This window comes from Triticum aestivum, chromosome 4A (genome assembly GCF_018294505.1).
Source record: "Triticum aestivum cultivar Chinese Spring chromosome 4A, IWGSC CS RefSeq v2.1, whole genome shotgun sequence".
NCBI classification, from domain to species: domain Eukaryota; kingdom Viridiplantae; phylum Streptophyta; class Magnoliopsida; order Poales; family Poaceae; genus Triticum; species Triticum aestivum.
In genome coordinates, this window is record NC_057803.1 from 365526651 (window position 1) to 365541665 (window position 15015).

A 15015-nucleotide genomic window follows, 5' to 3' on the forward strand; every position below is an offset into this window, starting at 1 on the left:
CCATTTTCCACCTAAGCCTTTTCCCTTGTGTTCCGCGGACTCAAGGGTCATCTTTATTTTAATCCCCCGGACCAGTGCTCCTCTGAGTGTTGGTCCAAACTAGAGTCCTTTGTAGCACCCCCTCGGGGAAACTCGAGGTTTTGTTTTAGTTGTACGGAGCTCTCATCCGGTGTGCCCTGAGCATGAGCTATGTGCAGCTCCTATCGGGATTTGTCGGCACATCGGGCGGTTTTGCTGGTCTTGTTTTACCATTGTCGAAATGTCTTGTAACCGGGATTCCGAGTCTGATCGGGCCGTCTTGGGAGAACAAATATCCTTCGTTGATCGTGAGAGCTTGTGATGGGCTAAGTTGGCACACCCCTGCAGGGATTTGAACTTTCGAAAGCCGTGCCCGCGGTTATGGGCAGATGGGAATTTGTTAATGTCCAGTTGTAGAGAACTTGACACTTAACTTAATCAAAATGCATCAACAACGTGTGTAACCGTGATGGTCTCTTTTCGGTGGAGTTCGGGAAGAGAACACGGTCTTGTGTTATGCTTGAACGTATGTAGTTGTAGGATCACTTCTTGATCTTTGTAGCTTCTCGACCGTGCTTTGCCTTCTCTTCTCACTCTCATTTGCGTATGTTAGCCACCATATATGCTAGTGCTTGTTGCAGCTCCACCTCACTACTTTTCCCTACCCATAAGCTTAAATAGTCTTGATCGCGAGGGTGTGAGATTGCTGAGTCCCAGTGACTCACAGATTACTTCCAAAACCAGATGCAGGTGTCGATGATGCCATTCCAGGGGATGCGACTGAACTCAAGTGGGAGTTTGATATGGACTCAGGACGTTACTACGTTTCTTTTCCAGACGATCAGTAGTGGAGCCCAGTTGGGGCGATCGGGGATCTTATGCATTTGGGTTTGTCTTTATTTTGGTTCCGTAGTTGGACCTTGATTGTATCTGGATGATGTAATGCTATATTTATGTATTGTGTGAAGTGGCGATTGTAAGCCAACTCTGTACCTCTTTCTTATTCAGTACATGGGATGTGTAAAGATTACCCCTCTTGCGACATGCCTACAATGCGGTTATGCCTCTAAGTCGTGCTTCGACACGTGGGAGATATAGCCGCATCGTGGGTGTTACACAGCCTCACCCGACAGCTGAACTAGTCCCTCGTACTCCACTCTACCAGGTACTCTAGTGCCCCTTGTTCCACGACTCCAGATTGTTCCCATCTAAGCCTCGCCGTCGTCCACCGCCATGGTCTGCTCGATGATGCATGGTCAACAACAAGACCCAACATGGAGTATGTCGAGAGTCTGATAGCTAGGAACCACCACCTACATCTTTGCACACAAGCTAGTGCCTCCTATGCGGGAATAAACGATTCCCCACTGACAGGTTGGACCCACCAACTACAATCTTCGCACGCAAGGATGTTCTTTCTTATTATGCGAACCCCCCCCCACCATCATAGCTGGGACCCATGAGCTACATCTTCACACGGAAGGAAGTGCCTCCTTATTACTCTAGCTTGGACCCACCTGATTCGGCGGCTGACTTGTGGGCCCACTAAGTTAACATGCACGCAGGGCTTTATTAACCTAGTCAACAAACGATTGTAGCGGCAGTGACCGTAGGATTAACATCCTACGGCCGCGCTACTTCTTTAATCTCTGATCTTCTTGCTCTAGCCGCTGAAACCAACGCCCGCTGGACCGCCTGCTACTGCCTCCTGTTGCCGGTTGTGCGACCACCGCTGGTGATGCCATCCCTCTACTCACCCACATGGTCTGTTATTCTCTAGCGATGACAGCCTTAGGCCATAGCCGAACCAGTGAACCCTCGTACTCCCCTCCTCATGGGCATCCCACCTTCCTCGTATTCTATGGCTCCGCGTTGTTCTCTTCCTACGCCTTGCCGTCGTCCACCGCATTGATTCTCTCGGAGCCTCATGGTCAATGAGGTCAACAAACAACAACCATCAGAAGATTACTTTAGGCTGTGAGGCTGATAGTTGGACCCACCAACTACATCTTCGAACTCAAGGAAGTGCCTCCTTATTACTCTCAAAATAAAAATGATTCCTCCCCCTGATAGCCGGGACCCACCATCTATATCTTCGCACCCAAGCAAGTGTGTCCTTATCCTCCCTGACAGCTGGGACCCACCTGGTCAAAGTGTATGTAGCGTTGTCTGTCTGGTCGGGAACGTGTACGTACATACTGGTCGAGCGGACTCTCTGCAACGATGAACTATGGCCAAGCAAGCAGCGGCACGTGTAGTCGTAGAGCCCCCGATCTAGCAGTTCAGGCAGTCCAGTCAAAACCGTGTACACGTATGTATAGTTAGATGCCAAAAAATATGACCACATACGTACATACGGGCGGGGTCTCGAACTCCTACTCGCGCGTATGTACGGCCAGGGCTACTGTACATGGAGAGGCGATGGACGACAGCAACGACGTCCTATTCATCGGCAGCCAACCGACTGGGTCAGAACGAAGAAAGTGTATCTTGTTCAACTGGAGCCAATAGACTGGGTCGGAATGCGTCATGTTCATAGGGAGCCAACCTTCTTGGACGTAACAGCCGAAATGGGGCTTGGCGTACCACAGAATGGAGGAAACGACGTTCTGTTCGACCGGCTACGGTCAAAACGGGATCCTTTTCATCGGGAGGGGTCTGGTGTACATCAGAATGGAGGAAACGGACTTGTGTTCGAGCACCTATGGTCGATACGTGGTGCTGTTGATCGAGAGGGGTGTGGCATACTGCAAAATGGAGGAAACGAACTTGTGTTGGAGCACCTGCGGTCGAAACAGGGTCATGTTCATCAGGGGGGTTGTGGTGTACCGGAAAATGGGACTCCACGGGCTACTATTCATCCACCATCTACTGCCTCGCTCCAGCCTCCACGGGCTATTGTTCATCCACCGTCGACTTCCTCCAGACGCCACAGGCTACTATTCATCCACCGTCGACTTCCTCCAGCCCCCATCTGCTACTGTACATCCACCGCGACCTCCCATCCTGCCTCCACCAGCTACTGTTTGTGGCACCCCGGCTCAGTGCAACCAGTTTACCCTGCACTGCCAGCCCAGAGATCGATTCTTCTAGCAATACACATCAACATGGTATAGAAACAACCGCTTTATTGATGCTAGCGGACTACATAGGTCTAATATGACATCGAGATACGAGGCCAAGCGGCACACAAGGTGCTGCTGGACAGTATGTACATTATTTAATGAACATGACGGGGCCTCGATCACACAAACTACGAGGCAGCGGAAGAACGACGAGGTGGCACTCCATAGCATAGGGACACCGACGTGGACACGGCCTAGACACGAGATGCGCTCCAATACGAACCGACTTACCTGAAAGCTGGCCTAACACGCCAAAGTCGGTACATTGAATGTACTTGCAATCTCACAAAAAACATAAGCACGATGACAGCCAATATCATGATAATTAATCAGGTTACATCAATGCAAGAAAAACTACAGATGCAATGCAAACCATACGTGCTCCGAGTCTCACGTACGCGCTTATCAGACGGTTAACTCGTAACCAAACGGTGACCATACTTGGGTCACACCTGAAACCAATCACTCATCAACACCTCAAGAGTTCATGATCCACCACGAACCAATGCATCACAACAACCAGTTAGTTTGCAAGATTTATTAGAAAAGTTGATCCATGGAGTGACTTACTCACGAGTTATGTCCATAACCGAGGACGCGGCTATCGATAGATTAAATACACTTTGCAGAGGTAGCGCATTTTACCCACACTACGGAACACCTGGCCTCACATTTCCATTCGGGAGGACCAAAGTATTCGAACGAAACCCTCCCTTTGTCATGCACTCTCCCCGGCCAGTCCGACCAACTCCCTCTCAGGGCTAGGTCTCAGGTGGCCCCGTGTCTACCAAAGACACCAACAGCCACCGTCGTGGCAAAACGGTCCCAAACAGGGACAAGGTACCATAAAAACAAAAACGAGGACACAAGGTTATGTTTGCCTACCGGGCCAGGGTATGCACACCCATATCCTTCCCTCGCGGGAGGCACCAGTGAGAGCCACAACAAAGGACCGAATCAAGACCTTCGCACAAGGTAAATGTGGTATCACTGAATTAAAAACCCGATTCAGTGGCACCATGATGTGATCAACATCATATTCAAGTTGAACTTAATCAAGTTTAGCTTTGATAAAAAAAATTGTGATCAACATGATATAATGCCACAATCATGCACTATTCGTCATGCAATGCAAACAAATGAAGTCACGGATCCAACTTTCTCTGGTTATTACTCATTTTATTTACCAAGCAATATTTTTATTAGTTATTTAGTTAAATGAAAATATCATTTAGTAAATTAATTACAATTAATTTCCATAGCAATATGCATAGTGCAAAATCTTACTCTACTTAGCCAAACAAGTTCACGCATTCAACCAGTAACTAAAACAAGCATATCAAACATGGTAAAGTAACTAGAAATTAACTAAATTTATTTATCAAATTTTACATGCAAATAAACACTCATATTCAAGTAGAAAATCATAGATATTGAAATAACACCATCCAAATGCTAGTGTGGCTTGCCTTAGTGTAGAGGAGGATAACACCCCTCTTGGTTTGCTTCAAGACAAGCTTCTCCTTCTGTAAAAGAATTTAAAACCACAAAAATAATTTTCAAAACACATTCTGAAAATCACCAGAAATTCCAGATAGCAAGGAAAAATCTACCCTTTGGTGTGCTGCTAGAGCTTTCTGAGACAAAGACAATGCAAAAAGAATCAAATCATTTGGACTTATGGTTTAGAAATGGCGGCTGGTCAGAGTTTGGTCAAATTTCTAAATAATATTTGAATTAAACAGAAATCCTAGGGGTGACTTCGAAGGTGTAAAACAGAATTATGCCTCCACTCGTACCGCTTCGGGCGCGAGTGGTGAGACCGACAGGTGGGTCCCGCGCGTCAGGAGAGAGAGGGGGCGAGCGAGATCAGAGAGAGGCGGAGCTTCGCCGGAGCTTACGCCGGCGACGAGGGGGTTTGAGGCTAGGCTAGAGGGCTAGGATTGAAGAGGGGCTCGTGGTGCACCTGCCCGTACCCGTGGCTTGGCGAGAGGTGGATGGAGCTGCTCGCGGTTGAGCTTGCAAGCTACGATGGCGGACGGGTTTCGTTGGAGAGGTTGAAGACGATGGCTAGGGGTGGCTCCGAGGGCTTGGCAGCGTCCAGGAAGCACCAACGGACCACCAAGGCCCCACCCAAGCAGCTTCTTGAGCTCGAGAGGCCCTGGAGAGCAGCGGCTGGCCTGCGGGGATCGCCGGAGTCCTCTGGTCGGGGTGACGGCCAAAGGCCTGCCCGTCCGAGCTGCGGTCGTTCTACATTTTCGTGGGGGTGGTGTGGAGTGGTGCTTAGCCAGGATTCAAGGTGGGTTGCTTTATATAGCTGGAGCAACGGGGACGTGTCGCCGCCGGAGCTCTCTGGACACGAGGAGCATGGCGACGAGAACCTCCATGACTAGGCAGCAAAGGCTCAACATCAATGCAGGAGCTTGCCCATGCTCACGGAAGAGCACACGAAGCGGTTGGGGAAGTGGAAAAGTGCACATGCGCACTATGGCGCTTTGGCTGTGACGCGCCCATGCTTGCTGCGGCGGCTCCGACGTCGGCGAGCGCCAGGGAGTGGTCAAGGGTGATGTGTCGGGGCTTGTGGCGTGGTCCGGCAGTCGGCGGTGAGCGCTGGAACGAGCACACGCGAAATAGAGGGGAAAGTGCCAACCAGAGCATGTCGAGACGATGCCAGGCGCAGTGTTCTCGCACGGTCACCAAGCTAGCATGGTCAAAACGACGCCCAGGAGAGGCCAAAACTTATCTACATGCTCTACCATGCAGTGTTAAGTCTAGGAGAGGTGATGGTTCATGCCTAGGCCAACCGGATTTGACTCTACTAAGCTGACAAGTTTCTGTCCAGAAACTTGGTCGCCAAGTTTGGCCACCTTCTAGAAGGCCATTGGGGCTGATCTCCTGGATTTTAGGGTTTCTTAGGAGGGTGTTTAAGCCCAAGAAAGGTCAAGGCTAAAAGCTCAAGGAAAAATGTACTAGTTGTACAAACTAGAAGTTTGGGCCTGAATAGAAAGGATTTTCTATAGCAAAAATATTCCAAAAAGTGGTGCAATATTTTTGCATGGGAAGGTGTTCCAAGGTTCTAAGAATATTTAGGAATTATCTCAGATTTTTCTGAGCAAGAAAAATTGGGGTTGCTTTGGAGCACAAGTTGCTGCAGTGATTTTCAAAGAGAAAAATGAATATTTTTCTTTTACGAAAAATATTCATTTGATTATTTTGAGAATTTATCAGAGGAATAAAGTACATAGGTAACTTGGGTGAAAGCCAAGGATATGCCCAAGTGACAAGTCCATTTGAAATGATTCCAAAATCCAAATCAAATCAGGGCAAAAACCACGACAAAAACTAAGTCCGGAAAAGAGAGAGAAGGCAAGTCCGGAAAAAGAGAGAAGGAAAAATCCAGGCTATCACACTATTCATCCATGGGCTACTGTTCATCCAGCTTCCACCGGCTACTGTTCATGGAGCCTCCACGAGGTCCTGTTCATCCACCACCAGCTGGCTCGGGTGTGGCGGCCTCCTCGATTGGGGTCATATTCATCTAGCGGCAACGACCTCTACTACCACGAGATCCTGTTCATCCAACCCCCCACCAGGAACTGTTCATCCAACCCCCTACAGCGGTCACTATTCATTAAGAGGGAAGTTTGATCGTCTTTAGTTAGCAGCGGTAGCGAAGGAATCGCTCGGGTTCAGTTAACAGCCAAGGGATCAATCGCTCATGTTAAGTAACGTAGCTAGTGCAATCGCTCTGGTAAGCGAACACCTCACTCAGGTTCAGTTAGAGCCCAATGCCTCGCACACATGCGCATACGTATACCAGAGAAACGTGCAAACCACCATGCATCACTCAGCCCAGACCACCCATCGTAACTAGGAACTCCCCAAAATTTTCCTCGCCCTCACTTCTACCACGATTTTTTCCATCATGGACGGCCCAAAGAATGTCATACAGGTGCGTCCCTGGCCCACTCATGACAAAAAGCCCATTTTATGTCATGATTTTTTGTCATAGAAGTAGGATTCCACCAGATCTATGATGATACGTGGTTTTGTCACAATTATCGTCATACAAGTGTTATAAGCATGACATGATTTTTTTTCATTCGGGCCAAAATGTCACGGATGTGTCTTTTTTTAGTGTAGATTGCGACCGTTATGCGTAATTTCTCTTCTTATTCTTGTACTCATAAGTTAGAGACCATACAAATGCTTAGCGCTTGCTGCCACCTCACCACTTATCCATTCCATACCCATTAAGCTTTGCTAGTCTTGATACCCATGGTAATGGGATTGCTGAGTCACCGTGGCTCACATATTACTACAACAACAGGTGCAGGTACAGGTAATGTGATGACCTAGCGTTAGAGTGATGCTTGCTTGTTTTGGAGTTCTTCTTCTTCTTCTTGCTCGTTCAAGGGTTAGGTTCCTGGGCGGGAACCTGGGATTAGCAGGGTGGATGTCATTCTTCTTTTCTGTTTGATTCCATCCGTAGTTGGATCCTTCTTCTTCTGTATGACGATTGTTATGTATTGATGTATTCATGTATTCATGTTCTAGCTTGTGGATAGTGTAAGCCTTAATCTGGTATTCTCATCTATTCAGTGCATCGTATGTTGTAATGATATCCACCTTCCTATGCGCTCAGAATGTGGTTGTGTCCCAATCATGAATTCATCACGTGATTGGGATAGAATTGCATATTGGGTGCTATAGTGTCTCTTCGAATTGAAGAAGTAAGCCAACCCTTGCATCGGGAATAATGCGATTACGATCCAATGTATGTCGCTGCGCAAAACAATGAAGAAATTAACATTGATGAGATCAAACCACAAGGCTATTTATATGTTTCAAAATAAATTTGTGAATGTTAACGACTTACTTGCCGCATTACGGCACTAGAAAGGTGTCTGCTTGTGGATGATTGAGCATAAAGAACGGTAACAGGTATTCCGAGATAACCTCCTGGCCTTCTGTGGTTTCCAGATTGTGGCAGGGAATGTAAAAAGGATCAGGTAAGGAAACTTTACCATGCCAGAGTAGGGTATCTGTAGCTCGATGAAGTACCCAGAGCCTCATTAACTCTAGGGAGATTGCGCTGCTAGAGAAGATATTGCATGGATGACCTCATTAAAGACCAGGTCGATTTTGTCTACCCAAGACTCCTGGACAAAACTATAACCTTCTATCATCTTGGACGTGTATCCATGTTGAATTTTTTTTGATTGATCTACCACATGGGCTTGTATAATTTGAAGATCAGTCGAGAGGGTCTTCGACATAGAGTTCGATAGAAGCGGTTCCCCAGGCTTATACATGTACATTTTCTGCCCTTCAAGGATGACAATAGGCATAGGTGGTATGTCGGTGGATGGTCTGCAACTTTCACGTGCATTCTTCTCCCCTTAATGCGGACTATTTGGAACTACGTCTCCGATGTCGGCATATTCTTGGGGAATCTCCTCTATATCATTCATTGGCCAGCTAAGCAGGCGGCTCTAGGTCACTTGCCACAACATAGTGCTACCATCTTCAGGGGGTGAGGCAATGACCAAGATTCAAAGCCCATCACTACCTCCTACACCCCGAACCCTCGTCATGCCAAGTGGCAGGACGACCCCACACATCATTCTGCTACCATTCGTAAACGGGATGATTTGACCCTTGGCAACCCGTGTCTTCACCCCTTCCATGTTGGCTTGCAGCCAGCATGGAATAAAGTGGGATGCACGTGGCTGATCGGTCATGATAGGTCTATGTTGATGGGTAGGAGTTGGCGCATCGTGCTAAAACATTTCTGCTAACTTTTTTCTCGACTGCTGCATCTAACTTGGTTTTATTTATGTACTTCCTTTGGTATTCTTTTAGTTATTTGCTTTCGGGGTGGGCATCATCCCACAACATCTTACCCCCTCCCAACACATGCCTAGTCTTGGGTTCCTGTTAACCCCAAAACACGCATTCACTACACAGGAAAGAGGGTCATAATACCTACAGCCATGGGGAGATTCATGAGGACCCGCTCCCAATTCCTGCTTTATTTGTCTCTACAAAAAATACATATATTAGTATGGTACATAATAAATAAGTTGTGGGGACTAAATTATTAGTGCTAATCGATGTTACCAAGTTCTCCTCCGTCGAGCGAAGTTGCTCCGTCAGGAGGACCAACTCCATACTGTTTGTGTCTTGCATTGTATGGGCCCTGAGAAAATGGAAGTCCCGAGCACGATCTTGATGTTCCCAGAACAGAATCTGTTTACCCGCGGATATACACTCCGCGGCCTCCTTCTTCCACTTGTGTTCTGCAGCTTTGTAACCACCATGGCCCAAATGGTGGTTACCTGCCAAATTTTTCAACAATTTACGGAAATGATCGCTTATCTCCTTGTTTGACTCACTACCAGAGGATTCACAAAACTTCATCCAATTTTCGTGATCCATAGTTGGATTGAGCCTCTTAATGGTCTCGAAGTCCTTACCAACTATATTGCAGTGGGCACAGCTCTTCTAGTCCCTTAACATCTTTGGCCATTTTGACATAGCATAATTTTTGTCTACCTTGTTGACATCAGGTGGAAATTCATAACTATGGTTTAACGCCAGTAGTAGATTCTCCTTGTGTCTGACCAAATCATTTCTACCAATCGGGATGGTTTTTGGCAAGTTGCAACCTAGCATTTTGGTATACCTTTTTACTACATCCTTTGGGGTGACGGGCTCGCCACTCGGGCCAACTACGGTGATTGCAATTTTACCTTTGTGAAGCTTGTTTGGATCCCTTGACTTTTAGTTGTTGTTCTTTATGGCGGCCATGTTGTATAAAGTCCCGTCCGTGTGGCTCATGTCCCTTGTCCCGGTGGTCAGTTCTACCTATTTGTCTGTGCCCATCTCGATGTCATGTGTCGCGGGAAACCACGGACACCTATGGGACCAAAAGTCCCTTTCTGGTTCGGCGGGGGGATGTCACATTGCACAAAGAGCGGAAAAACGTGAAGAGCATGACAGAGATCACACTGGCTATTTTACCCAGGTTTGGGCCGCTGTGAGGTGTAAAACTCTACTCCTGCTTTGGTGGATTGATGTGGGTAAAATGGTGGTGGATTCAACTCGCTTGCCCGGCAGAGTTGCCTTAGGGCGAGAACGATCACTCGTGTATGAGTGTGTGGAGGTATAAATCCTCCAACCCCTTCTACAGTTGCCTTGGGCCTCCTTTTATAGATAGAAGGGATCACCACAGTGGCAAATTAGTCATTATGCGCTGATTAGATAGCAAACAGTGCTTTCATACCTAACTCTGAAGGGATGGTAGGGCACATTAAATGCGCCGCACAATGTCACATCACAGCTTGCCCGGTAGGGGCTGCCAGGCTGTTTCACCGGCTTTTTCACCTACTTGCTTGACACGTCGCAGGACGGGTGTCACTTCTAGGCATTTTCTCTAGGGAGTGGATGCCAAGTGGTGGATTGCAGCCACTTAGTCATCTTGGAGCTAGACACTGCACTGATCGACGACTTGGGTCGCGATCAGGTGGTGTGGTGGGTTGGTTCTGCCTTCGTAAGTCCCGTCAAGCATGCCAAGATGCCTCGAAAGCTTGCTTCTGAGGGTAACCCCATCTTTGTTGGGCTCGCTTGCCCGACAAGGGAGGATTTTTCCTTGTTGCATCTTGCTTCCCTGGCTCCTCTTGATCTTCTTGATCCGCATGTTGGATTCTTCAAAGGGCTGGTCTCTTGTGCTTCAATCTGATGTTTGGAGTTGTGGTCTTGTTCTCGTGCCTATGAATAGTCTGGGCAATAGACCCAGGGTTTGTTGCACTGACAGAAGCCCCCGGGCCTGTTTCGAACGTGTTGTCGGGCGTCGTCAGGGCAGGCCCCAACAAGTGCATGGGTAGGGGCGTGGATGTGGCTGGCCCCTTGAGGTTTTCCTTGCATCTTCATTAATATTGGGTCCAGGCCAGTTTCCAGTTTTCTTGCACGTGCGTAAAGCCAATCGCGGTGGGGCCACTCTTGTAATGGCCCGTGAATGACTTTAATGCAGGGGGAGTAACTGCCAATTCACTCTTCCCACCACAGCCTTATCCCTTAGCAACGTATGTTGCATGCATCGCACAGGGTAGGTAACGGAGGCACGTGCTGTGGGAGAGCATCAAGGGACGGGCCCGGCCTCCTCGATTTGTTGGAGGAGGGAGGTAGTCATCTGTTGAAGGATAAGCTCTCTCCTCCAACCCGCCTGTAAAAGGAGGGGCGAAGGAAGAGCGGAGTCATTCATCCCTTCTCCTCCATCCTCTGCTTTCTGTTGGCCATGTTGACAACGAGAGCCTGGGGCCAGGCCCCATGAAGTAGCTTGAGGCCGGCGGTGTTCAACACTCGTTCTGATGCTTAGGTAGTGAGCCTAGCCCAAGCCCAGAGAAGGTGTGGGGTATGAGTCGTCCGCGATGCAGGAAATATCAAGCTTTCCCATTGCGGTGAAATGCTAGTCTCCTCTGCCATGGTTGGTCGTCCGTTGGGTAATGCGAGATCTTGCTTCTAGCTGTTGCCACTTGTTAGCTTGGTAACCAGTTTCTTGGTGCCTTTGATGTTCACCCGGGAGGCAAGGTTGGGGATCATAGGTAATCCCAGCACTGCTCCTTTCAGTGGACCCGGGGCTGATGTTGAAGGGAGGCGCTCTTTCCTGCCCGCCAAGGTGGGGAGGTGCGCGCCCCGAGCCCCCTGGCCGTGTTGGCCTTCAGCGGCTTCTTTGGGGAAGGCGTCGGGCTAGGGTCCTGGCGTTCATCTAGAGTGGTGTTGATGAAGATGAAGCAAGGGAAGGCGGAGAAGGCGAGAGGTAGGCCATCCAGTCGGAGTACGATAGCATCGACGCGCTCGTACTGGCGACCTGCTGCCTCGTCTTCTCGTCTTTTCCCTCCCCTCCCCGGCACCGTCATCACTGTTCTCTAGGTTGCTGGGGAAGGGTTCACCCTCCTGGCACTTTCGCCTCCTTCGACGGTCCCCCAACTAAGCTCTAACGGCCTTCCCTGTCGGTGCCTGTCCTTGAGCCTCTTGACTAGTCCTGGAAGTGGTGACCAGGGGATCATTGGGGCGCTCCCTCTGTCCTCCTCCTTCGCAGCCTGGCCACTCCCAATCTTGTTAGGCTGTGCTTGGCACGTCCTGACAGTATCGGGGTGGTGTTGTGCCGTCATTTGCCTCCCACCCTCTTCTCTTCCCATCGCAATACCTGGGATGAGAGGGACAGGGAGAGGAGTTGACGGGGCACTTATCTTTTTTCAATCTTAAACCTGTAGGCACTTGCCAAATTTTAATTCAAATAATGTAATCTCTTGAGTCCATGTTTGTGTTTTGTGAGGTATGTACTTGTTTTTTCAGCATATTTAATGAAAAAGATGAACCTTGTAGGGGACTCGCGCATGTATATGTCCATGCATAGGTGGAGTGCCTCTTTATCTTTAAATAAACGAGTTTGCCCCGGTAGGCTATCCTGTTGGTACTCTCTATTTGGCTATCGAGGAACCGAGCCTACTGGGCATAAATGAGGGACCAGCCCCCCACCAACCTTTTTTTAAATGGCCACTACAACCATTGCAACCGTGGCAGCGCTCGACTCAAAGGATGGGAGCACCTAAGTTTCAAAAAAGCGACGAGGTTTTCTGTAAGCACAAGTTTTCATTTATAGAACACATATGGACGAGAGATAGAACTTATCTGTTTGGCTTGCCGAAGATCACAGTGATGGTTCATCTTTCCAGCTCCCTTTGGAGACCAAGTTCTCAATAGAAACCTGCAGATGGAAATGATGCAAGATGCAATCTTATCTATATGTAATGCTTATGAAATTCTTATGCATGCAATGCTCATGAAATGCATGCAACTCGGTGGGGGCCCCTAGCGCTTCATTTATTTCTCTACTTCTCAGGTTCTGCGCCTGGTTTTGTACAAGGGGTTACATGCAACTGAGGCAAGGCCTGTAAAAAAGGGTGGCTGCCGGGCAGGGCCTGACAGCCGCGACTTATGGGTAGAACTTACGGAGATGCTCAATATTCCATGAGGTTTGCAATTTAATGCCATCTCCGGTCTCCAGACAGACTGCGCCAGGCCTGGTGACTTGTACTACTCAGTAATATTCGACGTCAACTTTTTTGCACCCTTGGCGGACTAAATGTGCCTAAGTACATGGTCGCCTTCCTCAAAACACCGGGCATGAACCATGCGGCTGTGATAGTGACGCAGGGCTTACTGGTAGCATGCAGCACTCGTAGAAGCCTGGAGATGGTTCTCCTCGAGTAGCACAGCATCGTCACATTGGTGCTGATCTTGCGCTACTTCATCGTAGGAAAGCACTCGAGGTGACCCATAAATGAGTTCCGTGGGGGTAACTCCTTCTGCCCCATCGACTAGGGAGAAGGGAGTCTGCCCGGTTGCTCGATTCGGTGTCGTTCTGAGGGACCAGAGAACTAATGGCAACTCATCGATCCACCGCTTGCCGTTCTTCTGCAGCGTATCAAAATGTTCTTGTCTTGAGTCCTCGCGGCACTTCAGTGTTCACCCTCTCAGCTTGTCCATTGCTTCTAGGATGTGCGACAGAGGCAAATGAGATCTCGCTTCCGAGGGCATGAACATATTGCATGAAGGCGCGGCTCGTGAACTAGGTACCGTTGTTAGTAATGGTCCTTGCAGGGACTCCGAAGCGGCACACCAATTCTTTCAAGAACTTGATAGCTGACTGAGCAGTCACCTTTCTCATGGTAGCTACTTCTGGCCACTTTGTAAACTTGTCGATCGCAACAAACAAGAATTCAAAGCTCCCGGGAGCTCAGGGGAAAGGGCTGAGGATATCGAGCCCCCAGACTGAAAATGACCATGACAAAGGGATTGTCTGAAGAGCCTGGGTAGGCAGGTGGATGTTCTTGGAATGGAACTAGCAGGCTTCACACTTGGTGACTGGCTCAACCGCATCTTGGAGGGTTGTGGGCCAATAGAATCCTTGTTGGAATGCTTTCCCAACTAATGCCCTTGATCCAAGGTGGGAGCCCCACATGCCTTTGTGTATCTCCGCCAGTAGTCCTTTCCTTCTTCCCGACAAATGCACTTCAATTTCACACTGTTGGGCATCCTTCTCAACAGAGTGTCGTCGACAAACTGATACATACTGGCCCTCGGGGCTACTCTTTCAACTTCATATTTCTCATCAGGAAGTTCTCCAGTTGGGAGGAAATGGACTATGTGTCTTGCCTAAGTTTGAGCCTGACGCTCGGCAACAAGGACTAGCGGCACCTCCTCGTCTACGGCAACACACTTCTCATTCGCGGGGTCCATTGGCCCGGCTGGAGGGTGCGGTCCGGCAAGTGATGAGGAGTTGTTTCCGGCAGGGTCCCTACCAGGTGCCCCGGGAGACTCTACCGGGAGAGGCATACCAGAGTCTAACTTCCTCCACTTTCTGGACATTGTTGTTGAGGATACGGAGGGCTGAGTAAGATGGAGAACAAAAGTTCTTGGTTCCATAGGTTGTTTTTGCGTAGCACACTTTAACAGATGATCAGCTCTGCTATTTTCCTCATAGGGTACATGCTCTGTTTGCAATCCATCAAAGCACTCCTCCAGTCTCCTCACTTCCTCAACGTATGCCTCCATCAATGGACTTTGTTAATCCTTGTTGACTTGTCTCACCACAAATTGCAAATCTCCTCGAATGATCAGTTTATTGATTCCCAATTTTGCGGCAATCTTGAGCCTGGCAAGGATCCCTTCATACTCTACTATATTGTTGGTTTCCACTTCCCGAGCAAAGTGCATCTGGATGACGTACATCAAGTGCTCCCTGGTGGGAGCAACGAGAAGCACGCCAGCTCCCACACCTTCTAGGGAGAAAGCACCATCGAAA